The sequence below is a fragment of the Mustela lutreola genome, chromosome 1 (assembly GCF_030435805.1).
Source record: "Mustela lutreola isolate mMusLut2 chromosome 1, mMusLut2.pri, whole genome shotgun sequence".
Classification (NCBI taxonomy): domain Eukaryota; kingdom Metazoa; phylum Chordata; class Mammalia; order Carnivora; family Mustelidae; genus Mustela; species Mustela lutreola.
The window spans coordinates 36374077-36391853 of NC_081290.1; the positions used below are offsets into that span (position 1 = coordinate 36374077).

The 17777-nt window shown below is 43.6% G+C and overlaps 1 long non-coding RNA gene across 1 annotated transcript; it reads left to right on the forward strand.

Annotated features, from left to right (window-relative positions):
• Positions 1-502: 502 nt before the first annotated feature.
• LOC131824940 (uncharacterized) lies at positions 503-14664 on the forward strand. Its single transcript, XR_009351043.1, has 2 exons — positions 503-721; positions 11515-14664. It is a non-coding gene; the product is annotated as an uncharacterized LOC131824940 (long non-coding RNA).
• Positions 14665-17777: the final 3113 nt, after the last annotated feature.

Genomic DNA, 17777 nt, shown 5'->3' on the forward strand with positions numbered 1-17777 from the left:
GCAGCAGACACAGGCTTGAACTCCAGAGGCCTCCTTTCCAGGCCACTACCTCAAGTGCATCTTTGTCAGAGATTCATTTTGGCCATGGGTGGATTCTCATTTCCTTGTGGGAATCTGTGAAAGAAAATTGAAGCCACGAGCACACTACAGATGGAGGCTGATACTGCGGAGGCCCCCGCCGTGCTCCGTCCTCCACAACACTTCCTAAGGGTAGGGACAGCGTCAGAAAAGTCCTGTTAACAAGACCTGGTCCTTTCTGGGAAAAGCAGAAATCCTTAGAGGAGCAGGCATAATCCCTTTGACTGAGAACACCAAAGGGCCAAAAGAGCCAGCCCTGAAACCTTGATGTTTAAAGCAGTTGTCCACAGACATAATGCTTTTCGTTTGATCAAAGAGCCGGGCCACACAATCCCCAAGAACAGGAAGGCTGACAAGGAGGGGGGAAGGGCCCTTTGTCCTGGAGGCCTGGAGGCCTGGAATCCGGATGTCTTGGCGGGCTGGACTGCTGGCCTTTCAGGGAAGGCTGAACGGAGGCCTGTCCCCTGGATCCCTCCCCCTGTCCCCCCCAGGGTCCCCACACCAAGACACCGGCTAGATCCCCACCTCGTCCACTCCCCACCCTCCGTCTCTGTCCATTTTCTTCAGCACGGCCATAAAAGCAATTTCCTCAGCCCACGGGCTTTGCTCGAACTTTCCTTGTGGGAGTCTGCCCTCTGAAAAGGTAAGCGTCCCCATTTAACTCTTTGAGTCTTTCTTCCAGTGTGTGGTTTCCTAAACAAATATTCCATGTATCGTGCAGGTCACATTCTTGACCTTGTTGTTTCAGGTGCCTGATGATTCTGGGCTGATGACAGCCCCGCGAGCACGCTGGTCACCCCCATCCCCTCTGCTCCCTTTTCCTCCGGTCCCCTGGCAGCTTTCCCTGGCCCCGTTTTGTCTCAGCCTCTTCCCTATGAATTGCTTTCCCCTGCGGTCTTTCTCTGTCAAAGTGCTTGCTCCCGAAGGCTTACACTTCAGATGCCTGCCCCCGTGCCCTCGGCTCGTTCATGATTTAATTTTTCTTTCAATCCCCTGCCTGTCAGGCAATGTCTGCACACTGGGGTTGTTTTCATTTTTGAAAGTCTCCAAACACAGATTGCAGCCTTGGAGATAAGCTTTAAAAAAAATTATAACACTCTTCGGCCCGTGTGCTCCTGTGCACACCCACACACACAAACAAGTGGAAAAAAAATGTGCTTTGGACCCACCCACATTCTGAGAAGCACAGAATTTTCGTGATGAGAGGGTTTCATGCACTGCCCTTTGGTCCTGACAGCAACACAACCGGCTGCTAATGCCCGCTCTCCTGCTTAGCGAGTAGTTGGGAAGGGTGTTTCTCTTCCTCTAGTCAGTCAAACAGATATATACAGAAAGTATCTTCTAGAGGTTTTCAGCCTTATACTAAGCTGGCTGAAGGCACTTTAGAGGTCCAGTCTGGCTGAGGAGACAGCATTGCTGTAGAATGAGGAGATAGTAATTGATGGAACCCTTGTCATGGAAGCGTTCAGAATAGTGAGGAAGAGGAGAACAGATTGGACCTCTGGAGATGAGTGACATTTGGATTCAGGAAAGTTCTTTCTTGGACTTTTTTTCTTTACCCCTAAACTTTAGATATGTTCAACATTGCCATGAGCCAAGCTGTCTTCCCACAAGACTCTTATGTCAATGTCCTAACCCCCAGGATCTCAAAATGTGACTGTATTTGGAGGTAGGGTCTTTAAAGAGGTAATGAAGTTAAAAATGAGGTCGTTCATGTTGGCCTCAATCCACTATGACTGGTTTCCTTACTAGAAGAGGAAATTAAGACACCTGGATGGCTCAGGACACTGAGCATCCAACCCTTGGTTTCAGCTCAGGTCATGATCTTGTTGTCATGAGATCGATCCCCGGGGCCGGCTCTGCACTCAGCAGGGAGTCTGCTTGAGGTTCTCTCTCCCTCTGCCCCTCCTTCCACTCATGTGCTCTCTCTTGTTCTCTCTCAAATAAATAAATAAAATCTTTAAAGAGAAGAGGAAGAGGAAATTTAGAGCCATGTATGGAGGGAACATCTTTTATTGAGGGAGAAGAAGGCCATCAGCAAGCCAAGGAGAGAGGCTCAACCATGCCATGCCAGCACCTTGACCTAAGACTTGTGGCCTCTAGGATGGTGAGAAAATACATTTCCATTATTTAAGTCACCCAGCCTGCCATACTTTGCTATGGCAGCCTGAGCAAAACAATACAAACGTTGATGTTTCAAGATGGCATTAGTTCGAGGTGGACAATGAACTTAATCAGGAAGTAAGTTCTGGGCAGGAAGGGGCTCTTCTGTCCAATGTAGGCTTGCAGGTGCTGGTTTCTCGTTTGCTGATGAGCAGTAGATATCCAGCATGTGTTTACTGGGCACCTACTTCACATAGGAACTGTGCTAAGCCCATGAACAGACACTCAGAATCCAAAGACTAGATGACATTAGTGACTTCAGCTGGGAGTGGATGGGTGTTGAGGAGGGCTCCCCAAGGCGGTCTCCTCCCTAGGACCCAAAACCTAGGTTGTGATAAGACTTCTCTTCTTTCTCGTTGCTAACTATACTGATTCCAAAGTATTAGGGGGAACCATATGAAATTGCCTTTTTATGTGGGTCAGAAAGGTTAAACTAAATGCATGTGTTATCCTGAACTGCATCCTAAAACAGAACGACATTGTGAAAAAACTGATGGAAGCTAAAGGAAATGGTTCAGTTGATAAGAATGTACCAATATTGATTTCTTAGTTTGCCAAATGCATCATGGTTATATAGCATGTTAACAGTAAGAGGAACTGAGTGAAAAATATACAGAAATGCTTCATACAGTCTTTGCGATGTTTCTATAAGACTTAGAATTATTCCTGGGGCGCCTGGGTGGCTCAGTCGGCTAAGCGTTCAGTTCTTGATTTCAGCTCAGGTCATGCTCTCAGTATCGTGAGATTGAGCTCTGCACTGAGCATGGAGCCTTCTTAAGAGTCTCTCTCTCCCTCTGCTACTCCTTGGGCTTGGGCTCTGCACTGAGCATGGAGCCTTCTTAAGAGTCTCTCTCTCCCTCTGCTACTCCCTTCCTGTTCTCTCTCTCTCTCAGGGCAAAACAAAATAAAAAACCTAAAATTACTCCAAAATAGATTTTTTTTTCAAAAATATTTGAATATTGGCAATTGTATGTCGTTTAAACTAATATATAAAGCCCAGGGGCCTTGGATATAAAGACGGCTAATTCGACCTTTTCATTTTATAGTTGTAGGATTTGTGCTTGAAATTTAAGTGTGTTTTAGCTATAAACTGTAGATTTTTTTTTTAAATGATTGAATAGCTATTTGTACCTCAGTAGCTCACACTCTAGAAGCCTGGCCAGTCTAAGTAAGAGTGAGAAGTAACTGAGTAAACCTTCAAAGAGGACCAATGGCCATTACTGGGGGATAGTCTTGACCCAAGACGTGTGGATGGAGCTTCTCTTCTCTTCTGAATGGATGAGGATAAACCTAATTTCTTGAGGACTCTAGGCTGTTGCATTGGATTGACTACCTCAACCCTTTTCGACAGCCAGTGGGCACCCAACATGGCCTCATTCCAGGAGAAACAGTCACTTTCAACTCCCTTCTTCAGCTAGAGATTCTTCCTTTCTTCCCTACTGGGTCATGAGAAGAAGGATTGCGCTACCTCAGTCTGAGGGGAGTCCAGATTCTCATTTTAAAGAAAAAGAACCCGCTTCCAGTTCTACCTCTGAAACTAGAAAATTAATCCTTCTAAGACCAACACCATATGAGAGACTTGTTTTGTTTGGCTGACAAGCATTTGGCATTTAAGAAAATTATTTGTCAGACTTTAAAATTGGAAAGCTTCACAAAAATATCTGTGTATTCGGCTTCTCTTGAATGATTAGAAGTTCTAGCAACAGAGACCTATGTTGCTGTGTGGAGGAGACTGGTTGGAGCTGAGTAGCCAGTAGGCTCTTTCAAGGGGCCCTCTCTTCTCCATTTCCCATAGTCCCACACAGCCTTCTTACACAGCCCCCCAAATGCTTTTTATTATTATTATTATTTTTTTTTTTTTTTTTTTTACCCATTTATGCTACCTGCTAGACCATTTCAAGCATCTGAATTTGCAACCCCTGGTGTAGATCAGTCTTTGTCATACTACAGGTCATGGTCCTTTTGTGAGTCATGAAATCAGTGATAACCTACACTGAAGAAAGGAAAATGGTGGGTGGGGGGGATAGGAAAAGTGAAGGAAATGGAAACTACCAGAATATATCATCTGTAGCAAAGGTGCGTACTAGTTTGTAAAAGTTTTGGGTCAATTGTGTTGGTGAGTGTTGCACTAGGTTACAATGTAAAATATCTTTCTTCTCATGAGTTGTGATAAAAAATGTGTGAAAGCCAAGACTAGTGAAAATTGAAATAATCCAACCTTTTAGTTCAACATTTAGTTTGCCGTATTTTGTTTCATGTTTTCCTGTAGATAACCTGAGAGGTGGGAGGGGTATTTGTCATATAAACACAATCACAGAATTCATACAAACATAATAACATGGATCCCTGGGAATACCAATAGAAGATCTGTAATAAAAGATGAGAGCATCTAATTGAAATGAAAGAAGAGATCAATCTCCCTGACCTATGTTCCACCAGCTTGCACAGTTGTATGGTTTTAAGTTAGATCATATGAAATAATAATGGGATTATTTATATAATATATATAATTATATAATAATATAATATAATTAGAGCAACTAATAATCCAGATAAGCACTGTTCAATGGAACCTTCTCTGATGATGGAAAAATTCTGTATCGGCTCTGTTCAATATGGTAGGCACTAGCCACGTGTGCCTCTTTCATATTTGAAATGTAGCCAGCATGACTGATGGTCTAGATTTTTGCATTTTCACTTTAATTAATTTAAACTTAAAAATGAAACTTATTAATAATACATTTATTTTATTTATTTTTTTTAAAGATTTTATTTGTTTATTTGACAGACAGAGATCACAAGTAGACAGAGAGGCAGGCAGAGAGAGAGAGAGAGAGAGAAGCAGGCTCCCGGCTGAGCAGAGAGCCTGATGCGGGACTCGATTCCAGGACCCCGAGATCATGACCTGAGCCGAAGGCAGTGGCTTAACCCACTGAGCCACCCAGGCGCCCTTAATAATACATTTAAATTTAATTAATTTAAACATATGGATGGTGACTGCCATATTAGACAGCAGAGCTCTAGACTCTAGAACTAGTATCTTGAGAGAAGGCAGGCTCTGTTTCTTTCCTGTTTCCGTGCTAGAATGCCCATCAGTCCGGTGGAATCATCTTCAAGCACTGCACACCAAAGAGGGAGGAGGGCTCCTAGTCTGCTAGATACACTTTATGTTCTCTAGTCCAGCTTATTGCTACAGACAAAGGATCCAGCTTCCAAATATGGACTCTCAAAATTCTTATTCTCCCTGATTCTTTTATCAAATTAAAAATTACTTGGGGCACTTGGGTGGCTCAATGGGTTAAGCCTCTGCCTTCAGCTCAGGTCATGGTCTCAGGGTCCTGGGATCGAGCACTGCTTTGGGCTCTCTGCTCAGCAGGGAGCCTGCTTCCCCTTCTCTCTCTGCCTACTTGTGATCTCTCTCTCTGTGTCAAATAAATAAAATCTTTAAAAAAAATTGCTTAAGGCAGATTATGTGATTTTGAAGTATATGGATTAAACTGTAATAGATGTTAACAATTGCAACTGTCATAATAAATGTAATAAAAATAGTAACAAGACTAGGAGTCACATTGCAAGTGCTTACTATGTACTTGGTGCCATGATACTTTGTACACCTTATGCTGCCTATTCATGCTCATCCTATGAGAGAGGAGGTTTTATCCTATATGATGAAGCTGATGTTTGGGGAAGGTTAAGTAACTGGCAAGATCACCCAGGCAGCGAGTGAATGAGGTGGAATGTGAATCCGGTTCTGTCTGGCTACAAACCCCTTCCTATAACCTCTACGATGTCCTAGAGGATGCTAATTGGTTGTTTTTTTCATCAGCTCATTATGTCCTTGATAAAAACTTGGCCAAGATGAATTATTAATGGCAATGCTAGGACTATGGCCTCATTCTTAGGATTCTGAGACAGGTCCTCTCTACAGCAACTCCCTTATCATAGACACCGCTTTGGCCACTTTTCAGGAATGTGCCCACGGTCTTCACTAAAGCATAGGCATTGTTTACTTTGGGGTTCCTTTCCTCCCTAACAGTAAAAGTTGTATCTTGTTCTCTTGGTATAAAGACAATGCTATTAATATTCTCTAATTAACTATTTTCTTCTACCTAAACATTTTTTTTCTCCCCACCCCTTTCTGGTTCTAAGAGAAATTGGAACATTATCCTAAGCTCCGTGCTAGTCTGAATAATGGCCCCCAAAGATATCCAGATCCTAATCTCCAGAACCTTGACTATGTTCCTTTATATGACCACATGAACCTTGCAGAAATGATTACATGAAGAACCTTGACATAGGAAAAGTATCTTGGACTATTTGAGTGAGCCCAGTAGAATCCCAAGGGTCCTCACCAGAAAATAAGGGAAGGAGAAGTGATGGCAGAAGCAGAATGCAGTGCAGAACGAACAATCCTCAAGTGGTTTTGAAAAGGAGGAGGTCACGACTAAAGAACGCAGGCAGCACGGTGTGGAGTGCCCAGCACCCTCTGTGTGCGATGAAGGAAGGAGAGAAATCAGGAGAGCTCTTTTCACAGTTCCAAGGAATCATAGGATTTCTTTTCACAGTTCCAAGGAATCATAGGATTAAAAGTGGTTATGAAGAAGATTGCAAGCCCAACTACTGAGTGATCCTTTCTCCTCCTAAATGGTCATCAGTGTCTACCCATTTTTCCCTCAGAGTGCTCAGGGAAATTGTTGACCAGAACTGATTGCTTTTGCCAGGGGTTGTGGTTTTGATGGTGCAGAATCTGCACCTGGAAGAGGATAGTAGCTCTGGGGGAGGGGCCTGAAGAAGAGAAACAGGGACCGGGAGGGGAGAGGAATGCAAAAGGGAAAAGTCATGGAAAGACCTAGAGATGCCAAGAAAAAGGGACTCAAAAAAAGGGAGACTGTAAAAATGAAACAAAGATGTTCATAAACACTGGCAATGACAGATGTTGGCGAGGAGGCAGCAAAAGGGGAACTCTCTTACACTCTTGGTGGGAACGCAAGCTGGTACAGCCACTCTAGAAACAGGATGGAGTTTCCTCAAAAAGTTAAAAATAGAGCTATCCTATAACCCCGCAATCACACTACTGGTATTTATCCAAAGGATACAAAAATACACATGGAAGGCATCTGCACCCCAATGTTTATAGCAGCGATGTCCACAATAACCAAACTATGGAAAGAGCCCAGATGTCCACTGACAGATGAATGGATAAAGGAGTTATGGTATACATGTACACACACACACACACACACGAATATTACTCAGCCATCAAAAAGCATGCAATCTCTCCATTTATAATGACATGGATGGAGCTAAAGAGTATAATGTTAACTAAAACAAGCCAGTCAGAGAAATACAAATAGCATGATTTCACTCACATGTGGAATTTTTTTTTAAGATTTTATTTATTTATTTGACATAGAGAAATCACAAGTAGGCAGAGAGGCAGGCAGAGAGAGAGAGAGCGAGGGAAGCAGACTCCCTGCTGAGCAGAGAGCCCGATGCGGGGCTTGATCCCAGGACCCTGAGATCATGACCTGAGCTGAAGGCAGAGGCTTAACCCACTGAGCCACCCAGGCACCACTCACTCATATGTGGAATTTAAGAAACAAAACAGATAAACATAGAAGAAGGGAAAGTAAAATAAAATAAGGTGATAAGATAGAGGGAGGGAAACCACAAGAGACTCTTGACTACAGAGAACTGAAGGTTGTTGGAGGAGAGGTTGGGGGGTGATGGGCTAGATGGGTGACAGGCATTAAGGAGGACACTGGTGAGGAACACTGGGTGTTGTAGGTAAGTCATGAATCGTTAAATGCTATACCTGAAATGAATACCACACTATCTGTTAACTAACTTGAATTTATTTATTTATTTATTTATTTATTATTTTTATTTTTTTAAAAGATTTTATTTATTTATTTATTTATTTGACAGAGAGAGATCTCAAGGAGGCAGAGAGGCAGGCAGAGAGAGAGAGAGAGAGAGAGGGAAGCAGGCTCCCTGCTGAGCAGAGAGCCCGATGCGGGACTCGATCCCGGGACCCTGAGATCATGACCTGAGCCGAAGGCAGCAGCTTAACCCACTGCGCCACCCAGGCGCCCCAACTAACTTGAATTTAAATAAAAATCTTGGAAGAAAAATAATAATCAAGATGAGAAATTTGAAAGGAAAAAAGAAAAAAAGTGTTCGCAGAAAAGAAGGAAGGAGGAAGGAGGGCCGGAGGGAAGGGAAGGGGTCTGGGATTTGAAAGGACCCAGAAGGAAAGATAAGGAGAAAAGAGAGAAAAAGCAAAACCAGACCTGGGCCTGAAAGTAACCTTCCTTTCTTTCCCAACTGATGCTGAGGGCCAGAGGCCGTCTGCGGCCATCCATCTAAGCCCCATGCTGCGGCCATGGTCCGTGGGATTTGCACACGGGAGACAATGGCAGAATGCAGCCTAAAGAAATGAAAAGGCTCCCATATGGTCAGAGGCTGCATTTTCTCTGCTCTCCTTACACAAAGCTGCTATTGACATCAGACTGGCTCCCTATGACCCGTGCTGTTCTCCGCCCGAGCTCAGAGGCGCCCATTGCTGTCTTAGGCCATTTTTGCCATTGTCTGAACCAGTTACCTTTAAGGGAGTAGGCTCAAATTATATACATAATGTCCATGTATTCTATGGGGCGGGTCATTGTTCAGCGTGATGCCTACAACCGCTTGGTTCCAGGGGCCTTTTCATCTCTTAGTGTGACTTCATAAAGCACCTGTTAAAAAAAGGGAGATTCTTCTAAAAAATGATATTCAATATGCATGTATATATGGAGTATTGATATACTGACTATAGAAGCATTCTGTGGATACACACACGCGCGCCCACGCCTGCACAAGTGTAGGCAACCACGTCACGCTTCCATTTCAATTTCTAGGAAACGGAGAACAAAGCACGATGAAGTGTTTTCCAATGATCCAGAGTTTCTCTTTGGTTTCTATTTTTACCTTTCAAAAGAGCACGTCTCACAAGGACATGGCATTCCTTAGCCCTGAGACCACACTCCGATGGGCCTTTCTTGTGGTTTCTCATTTTACCCATTTCAGTTGACTTTTGCCCATATAATCATTCATTTTCATGAGATTTACCCTGAGAGTTTTTTTAAACAAATGTTGTCCACGCGGTTTTTAATTGTTCTCCTCAAATTGTGCCGGGTATGTTGACACTCCCCAGAGTTTGGGGTTTTAAACTTACTAGTTCTTCCTTCCTCGCCTGCCCCTGGGAGGTCTCGCAGCCACGTCTGGCCTTTCGGAATCACTGACAGCTCTGTTTTCTGTTTTTCACACAGTCCACTTCTCTGTCCTGGCTGAGGGACTGAGATCTTAGTGCTTGTTTTTCTTCTTCTTCTTCTTCATTTTTTTTTTTTTTTCCCAAAATGGCTCTCACGTTTTCACATAGGATGGTATTTCGGCGTTGTAACCTTGGGTATCAAACCTGCACACCGCAGAGCAAACAGGACAGTAGCCCCACGACTTCTTCCACCTTATTTTCAAAATTTGTGTTTCCGTTTCTCCCGCCCTGAAGAGCTGATATGTTTTAGTCTTCTTTTCAACAAGGCGGTTAACGGCGCCTTATCGTACTTACGGTACCCAAGGGATTAGTGCTCAGTGCTTTCCAAATAGGGAGTAATTCAACCCAAAGGACAACCTAAGGAAGATGGTGGGATTCTTTGTATTTTGTGGTTGAGGAAATGGTGGGCCAGAGAGGCAAGTCATTTGCGCCAAGTCACATCTCTGGTAAAAGGAGGGTTGAGATTCAAATCCAGACCATCAGGCCTGTCTCAAGCTGCTAACCACTGCACCAGAAGAAAAGAGAGCATAGAGTTCTAGCTCTCAGACTTCTCCAACGAGTTGGTTCAGTGTTTCCAGGGCTAACAGCAATTTTGTCTCTGTTTACAGTCAATTCAAGTGCTTTTTAAAATTTTTTAAGGAATTTCTAAACAGCATTACAACTTCTAGAAAATGCAGAGTCCTATGATCCTGCTCAGATTTGGGGGCTTTTTTTGTTTTTTTGTTTTTTTGTTTTTGTTTTTTACATCTTTTCCTCTTTTAGGCCAGATGGGCTGAGCTCCTCACGCTGGGAAGTCCGATGGCACATGGGCTCCTTCTCACCATTCACTCACTGCCTCCACCCTCTCTCTGGCAACTTTTCATGAGTTTTTCCATCAACATGCGAAGCCTGATTTATGTTTTGAGAGCCACACCCTTTTCAACAACATGCATGCAGATGCCCTACATAAATGAAAGGTGACCTTTACCCGTGAAAAGAATTTCGATGAATTGCAGGAAATAATATACTGTGCAGGGAAAACCATCCTCTGGTCTTTTTTGTTGTTGTCCAATATAAATCACTTCCCAGGAAGAACAATCTGAGTCTAACGAGGTTCATTAACTGTAGCCTACAAAGACCCCCGAGGATGAGAGAATACTTCCACTTGTGCTGGTCTCTGATTGACTCCTGCTGGGGGCGGGGTGTGCATGCTGCGGAGACAGGAGGAGGCTGAAGGTTCTTGGAAGGAATAACTAAAGGTATTTAGATGAGCCAATGACTATTTCTCAGGTATAGGGCATGAACAATGTTTTCAAACTATGGGCTGGGACATCTTAGTGGGTTCTGAGATCAATATTGAAAGACATAGAAAAATAAAAAGGCGAAGGAGAAGAGAAAACATCAGAGTGAAGACGCAGACACAGAGTGAAGACAGTGTGAAACCTCCCTAACCCTTATGTATACACAGAATATGTATCCTAAGTTGCAGTGTAAAATGTTCTCTCTTACTAGGTATTCCATTCAAAAAAAGAATAAAACCAGCCACAGGCATCTTCTCTACCTTTTTAAAAAAAAAAAAAAAAAAAGATTTTATTTATTTATTTGACAGAGAAAGATCACAAGTAGGCAGAGAGAGAGAGAGAGAGAGAGGGAAGCAGGCTCCCCGCTGAGTGGAGAGCCCGATGCGGGACTCAATCCCAGGACCCTGAGATCATGACCTGAGCCGAAGGCAGCGGCTTAACCCACTGAGCCACCCAGGCGCCCCTTTTCTCTACCTTCTGAGAGCTTAAACTGCAAGCCAAAAATGACAGCTCTTAAGGTTCTAAAAATATTAGGGGAATTCATACCAATGATTCTACAGGGTGTCCTAAGAAGGATCAAATCAAACAGGAATGAGTGACTCTGTTCTTGTTAGTGAAAATGCTTTTCTTTTCTTTCTTTTCTTTCCTTTTCACTTCATTTCTTTTCTTTTCTTTTTTAAGATTTTATTTATCAGAGAGACACATAGAGCACAAGTAGGGAGTGGCGGGCAGAAGGAGAAGCGGACCCCCAGCTCAGCAGGCAGCCCAGAGCAGGACCCTGGGATCATGACCCGAGCTGAAGTCAGATGCCTCACAGTCTGAGCCAGCCAGGAGTCCCAGGGAGAGTGCATTTCTGAGGTAAGGTCAAGAATTCTGAAGGAGATGTGAAGCTATTTGGTTGTTCCAACATCACAGTCTGGGAGAAGAAGACTCATGAGGCCATGGGCTGATGAAGGTAACTCCTGAAGGGGTCTTCCTGAAGGAACAGATACACAGGAGAGAGCAGGATGAGGGGAAGGAACTAAATATGGCAAAGTAGATGCCTGTTGGCCAAAAGTGAACCATGGACGTGTTTGTTTTGACTGGTCTGGCTTTTACAAAATTAAGACATTCCCATAAAAGATGGGATTTTCAGTTTCTCTAGAAAAATCAGAAGATCTGGCTCCTCTGAGTCTGTACTCATGCATGGCAATAATTGGCGGGATTTAGCAAGAACCGGCTCCCCCTGGGAATACCTACCAACACATTTGGCTCTTTAAATTAAAGTTAAATTGAGGGCTCAGTCCCTCAGTTACAGTAGCCACATTTCAAAGTTTCAATAACTACATGTAGCCAGTGTCTACCATATTGGATGGCACAGGTAAAGACCATTGTCATCATCAGAAAGTTCCATTGGATGGCATTGCTTTTATACCCTCTGTCTCACTAGTCACTGTTCTCTCACCCAGGGCCAGCCCCAACCCCTTTTGTTACCTGTCTCACCCTTTAGGCATTTCTCTTTGCAACTCCCATAATACAGTGCCAGTGTAAGGTTGACTGCGAAGCTCTGTGAATTAATCTTGGGAATCGAAACCTATCTCAATTGACCACAGACTCACTGAAGTATCTTGAATTGAATGTGTGCATGTGTGTGTTCTTTGCAAAGTAAAGAGTGACATGAGAATTACGGAGACCATATATGTGTAAATGGTGTCTTACAAAGTTATCAGACTAGAAGAAAAATGGGTTTCAGTTAGAGTCCTTCACTGCAGGGGAAAACCAGAAGAAAAGACATCTCATTTCCTGTTCTCAACAACTACAGATGTCCACTGGGGCGAATGGGACAGAATCGAAAGAACCAAATCGGATGAGAAAAATGAACGGTAAAGCAAAGGATAACTTTCCAGATAAAAGTTAATATCCTGTTAGGTTACATCACTTCTGCCTCTGCCCATATATCACAGAACATGCAGAAGAACTAACCGCGATTCGGTTCATTTGATCAATGAGGGAAGCATTTGAAGCAAATCAGATTTGAGAGAATCATTTGGCTTGAATTGTCTGACCCTTCTAAATTAATCAGATAAGCATAAATACCATCCATGCAGGCTCAGTCATTAATATTCATCTTTGAGCTCAGTAAAACATCCCATGTGTGCGTGCGTGAGTCGGTGCACGCACACACCCCCTTTAATTTCCAGGAGCATTTTATGGTTCCTATGAACCTAAGAGGGAAGCACAGTACTCTTAGAGTTATTACATGTTAACAAACTTGGGATCCATATTGTATTTTAGTAAATTTTAAGGGTTGTCCTGTCTTGGTTAACTTGCCTTGCCATTAACTCTCTTGCCGTAGAAATACGTGGAAAATACAAGAGGATCCTGACAGATTTCTTTTGGCAGCAGGAAAATTCTGTTTTTCAACCTGAATTTGTTCATTGTTGTCACTACCTCTATGTTTTCAGGTTCACATGTGAAAATAATTATTCCTCACTTCAGGAAGTCTGTTTTCAAAAAGTAAGATTGGCTTCAAAGGATCCAGCCCCCTTAGCAGGGTCAGCCCAGCCAAGGAGACAGCTGGATAGGAGCCCTGGCCTGAGGACGATCTGAACTTTCCTGGGCTATTACCTCTTGGGCTGGAGCCCTAGTAATAGGGGCTGGATTCCCCCTCCCCATCAACAGAAGACCTCTACACGTCTGTCCCTAAGAGTTGAGAATAGGCTCACAAATGGGGAAGCAAAGTCCCTGGGGACAGCTCTCTCCCTTTGTCCCAGGGTCAAGTCCAAATGCTTGGATCCCAAGGCCGTTCCAGGAGCAGGAGAAATGGTCCAGCTCAGGGTCATGGCAGCTGCCCTCTAGTCCTTGATATATGATGTTAGGCAAGTCTTTGACCATCTACGAGGGGTTTTTTACTCATGTATATAAAGGATTTCAAATGGATCAGCCTCCCTTTTGGTAATTATCAAAACCCCATGTCCTCCTTCTTGGATCTACATCAGTCACTGCAAAATTGACCTCATCCTGAAGCATCAGTGGAACTGAGATCAATGTTATGCTTGCTGAAGAAAGGAGAAAACATTCATGTTTGTATGCTTATTAGGAGCTAGGCTACTAAAGAGCCCCACAGCTGTGATTCTCAAATTGTGGAGTCAGTTGGCCAGTGAGAGAGGGAGAGGGACAAGCAAACTCCCCAATGAGCTTGGAGCCCGACATGGGGCTTGATCTCATGACCCTGAGATGATGACCTGAGCTGAAACCAAGAGTTGGGCACTCCACGGACTGAGCCACCAGTGCCCCAAGCCTTATCTGTTCTATGCTCTATCCAGAAACTTAAGGAAATGCTTGTAGGTGCTCAATAAATGTTTCTTAAATAAATGAATGAGGAAAGAAAGAAAGAAAGAAAGAAAGAAAGAAAGAAAGAAAGAAAAGAAAGCATACCTAATAACTTCCTTTGGTTATTCCTGTAGGCCCCATTCTAAGCAGAAAGTCTAGCTTATTCCAGTCCCCTCACCTCCTACCCAGCTCTCCCAGCCAGAAGGGATGCCCAGACTGGGTCAGAGTGATGGGTTTGATTGGTTATTTTCTGGATACACTTGCCAATTGGAAAAAATAAAATGATTAATGGCTGGCACAGGGTCTTAAGAAATGACACTGTACAGGCGCCTACGTGGCTCAGTCGGTTAGGCATCTGTCTTGGGCTCGGATTACGATCCCAGAGTCCTGGGATCCAAGCCCCCATTGGGCTCCTTGCTCAGTGGGGAGCCTGCTTCTCCCTTGCCTGCCACTCTCCCTGCTTGTGTGCTCTCTCTCTCTGTCATATAAATAAATAAAACCTTAAAAGAAAAAAAAAAAGAAAGAAATGACACTTTAACCCTATATAGATGGAGATGATTTTATCTTGAAATTCATTTTTTGATCAATAAATCATATTAATGGGCCTCATTTTTGAGCATTTACTCAAAATGTATGTAAGTACATTTTATCTTAAGTATTTTTTTTATTTATTTGACAGAGAGAAATCACAAGTAGATGGAGAGGCAGGCAGAGAGAGAGAGAGGGAAGCAGGCTCCCTGCCGAGCAGAGAGCCCGATGCGGGACTCGATCCCAGGACCCTGAGATCATGACCTGAGCCGAAGGGAGCGGCTTAACCCACTGAGCCACCCAGGTGCCCCATCTTAAGTATTAAAGTACAGACACTTGATACTGTTTCTCCCTCCCTTCCTCCTTCCTTCCCTTCCTCGCCCACATTCTCACATTCTTCCTCCCTGCCTTCCTTTTTTTTTTTTTTTTTTAAAGATAACATTAAAAGTTAAATGTCATTTGCAGACTATTTTAACTTGGAACTGTCTTGACCTACTGAAAGTAGTCATGAAATTATTGGTTCAACTTTTGCATTGATAGAAGTTTTGACAAGAGCTTCTGTTGAGCACAATTCTAGATGTATTGATTTATTATCAGGTGATGGGCTCAGTGTCTTAGGTAGACTTCTGAATGTGTCCCAGAGCTGTTCCAGAAAGTTCTATCTTAGTCATTTGTGCTGCTGTAACCGAATACCACAGACTGAGTGACTTATAAACAATAAACATTTATTTCCCATGGCTCTGGAGGCTGGAAATCCAAGCTCAAGGACTTGGCCAATTCAGTATCCAGTGAGGGTTCACAGAGAGCCGCCTTTTTGTTGTGACCTCACCTGACAGAAGGGGCTGGAGAGCTCTCTGGGATTATTTCATAAGGGCACTAATCCCATTCTCGAGGGCTCTACTCACAGGAGCTCATCCGCTCCAAAAGGACCCCACCTTCAAACACCATTGTATGGAAGATTCGGTTTCAACTTGTGAATTTTGGAAAGGCACAACCTTCAGTCTATATAGCAAGTTCCTTCTCAATAAGGTAACTTTTCAGTTTCCTCAGAAAGTCCATTTTCAGGTTGGGTATCTGATCCTCCTGTTCAAATATTTCTTTGGGAACTCAGAATGTGCCAGAGAAACAGCAGGAGAAGCAGACCCGCCCAGCTCTGCTGTCCCTGCACTCCTCACCCACAGCCCCACGCCCAAGCACAGTTCCTTCATGGCCGGGGCACCTCAAGGACACGGAATCCTTTGGTGAGTTTTCTGTTTTAGAGGCTTACGATGAGAGCAAGGGACCACCTGACTTTCATTAGCAGCCAGGAAGGAAGATAAAAAAGGAAATAAATATTAATAATGTCTCTTTTACCAAACATTCACATCTAGTTCACACGAATACCAATCAAACCATGTAAAATATCATAGCACATCATGTCTGAGGAAAACATGTGTGAGAATAGACCTGATTTCCATAATTCTAACATGCTTTGGTTTCCATCAGATGAAATATAGCTATGAAATTGAAAGTGCCACTTTATGTGTGAAAGTTCTAATACTGGCCTGAAGTTTTGAAAAGAGGGAAGAAGTATGGTGGAAATAAAATTCTCTTGAAATTTATTAGTAAGTTGGGAGATACAGTGAGACAAGCAATCAAAATCTGGCATGACTGCTGAGAGAAAAAAGGCCTTTAAAGAAGGTACCACATCCCCAGCCCCTAGAACAGTGCTGACCACATAGGAGGGCCTGAATACATACTTACTGAATTTTTTTTTTAAGCCCAAATTGGGGGTGAAGGCAGGAGGGAACAGGCAGAGCAGTCTGAGAACCAGATTTCATGAGAACCAAGAAGGAAGGTCACTCAGATTGCTGAAGAGGATGTAACTGCTGACCTCCAAGGTAAGGTGGCTATCACAGTTCCCTAGGGCTGTTATCATCAAGTCCCACAGACTGGGTGACTTAAAGAAACAGCAGTGTCTCACCTCATAGTCATGGAGATGAGAAGTCCAGAATCAAGATGGCAGCAGGGACTTGCTCCCTCAGAAACCTATAGTGGAATCCTTCCATGCTTCTTTCTAGCTTCTGGTGGTTTTGCTGGCAATCTCTGGCAGGGCTCTCCCTGTGTGCCTGTGTGTCTCTGTGTCTTCACGTGGCTATCTTATTCACAAGAGCCAAAGGGCAAAGCAACCCAAACATCTGTGTCCATCGATGGGTGAACCTCACAATAAAATGTGGGAAGAACACACAACGTCATGTTATCCCGCGTTAAAGAGGGAGAACATTCTGAAACACTTCATGATACCAGTGAACTTTGAAGACATCTTGCTGAGGAAAATAAGTCATTCGCAAAAGCTCAAAGACAGGCATGATTCCACCTGCACAAGGTCTCCACAGCAGTCAGACTCACGGAGACTGAAAGCAGAATGGTGGTTGCCAGGGGCTGGCGGCAGAAGGAATAGAGGGTCAGTGTTCAAGGGGTGCAGTGCTTCAGGTGGGGAAGACGAGAATGTTCTCAAGATGGCTGGTGCTGATGGGGGCCCCACAGCGTGAAATATACTTACAGCACTGAACCTGACCCCAGGGATCACTGAGGGCAAAGAAGAGGAGATTAGAAGAGACCCATGAAAGTGCTCTTGAGAGTAAGGAAAGGCACAGCCAAACGGGAGGGCTGCATGGAAGCACATGATCTCAACTGGGAGATAAAGCGGTCTCAGAGGCCTTTCTCACACACTGACTTTCTGACTCGAGGGGTTTCCACACCAGGTCATTACTGCCAGAAAAGGGAAGAGTCTTCAGAGAGTATGCATTTTGTACCATATTATGCATGTATGTGGGTCCTAAACTCTCTCTCACTGGAAGTTGAATCACATGACTTCTAAGGTCCCTTGGATTCTGAGAGATGCTCTCAGTTTAGGTAATTTTTCCCAGGAAATAGATACTGGGCAAAAACTGGGTCAGTTGTGGTAACTGGAAAGATCCCAGGACTCACATCAAAGTCCTGGTTTGGGTCGGGACAGTGGTTTTCTCTGCCTTTAATAACCTCAAGTTTCTCTTCTGTAAAAGTGGGCTAATAATTCTCAACTTCCTGGTGATTATAGAAATGTAATGAAATATTATATATAT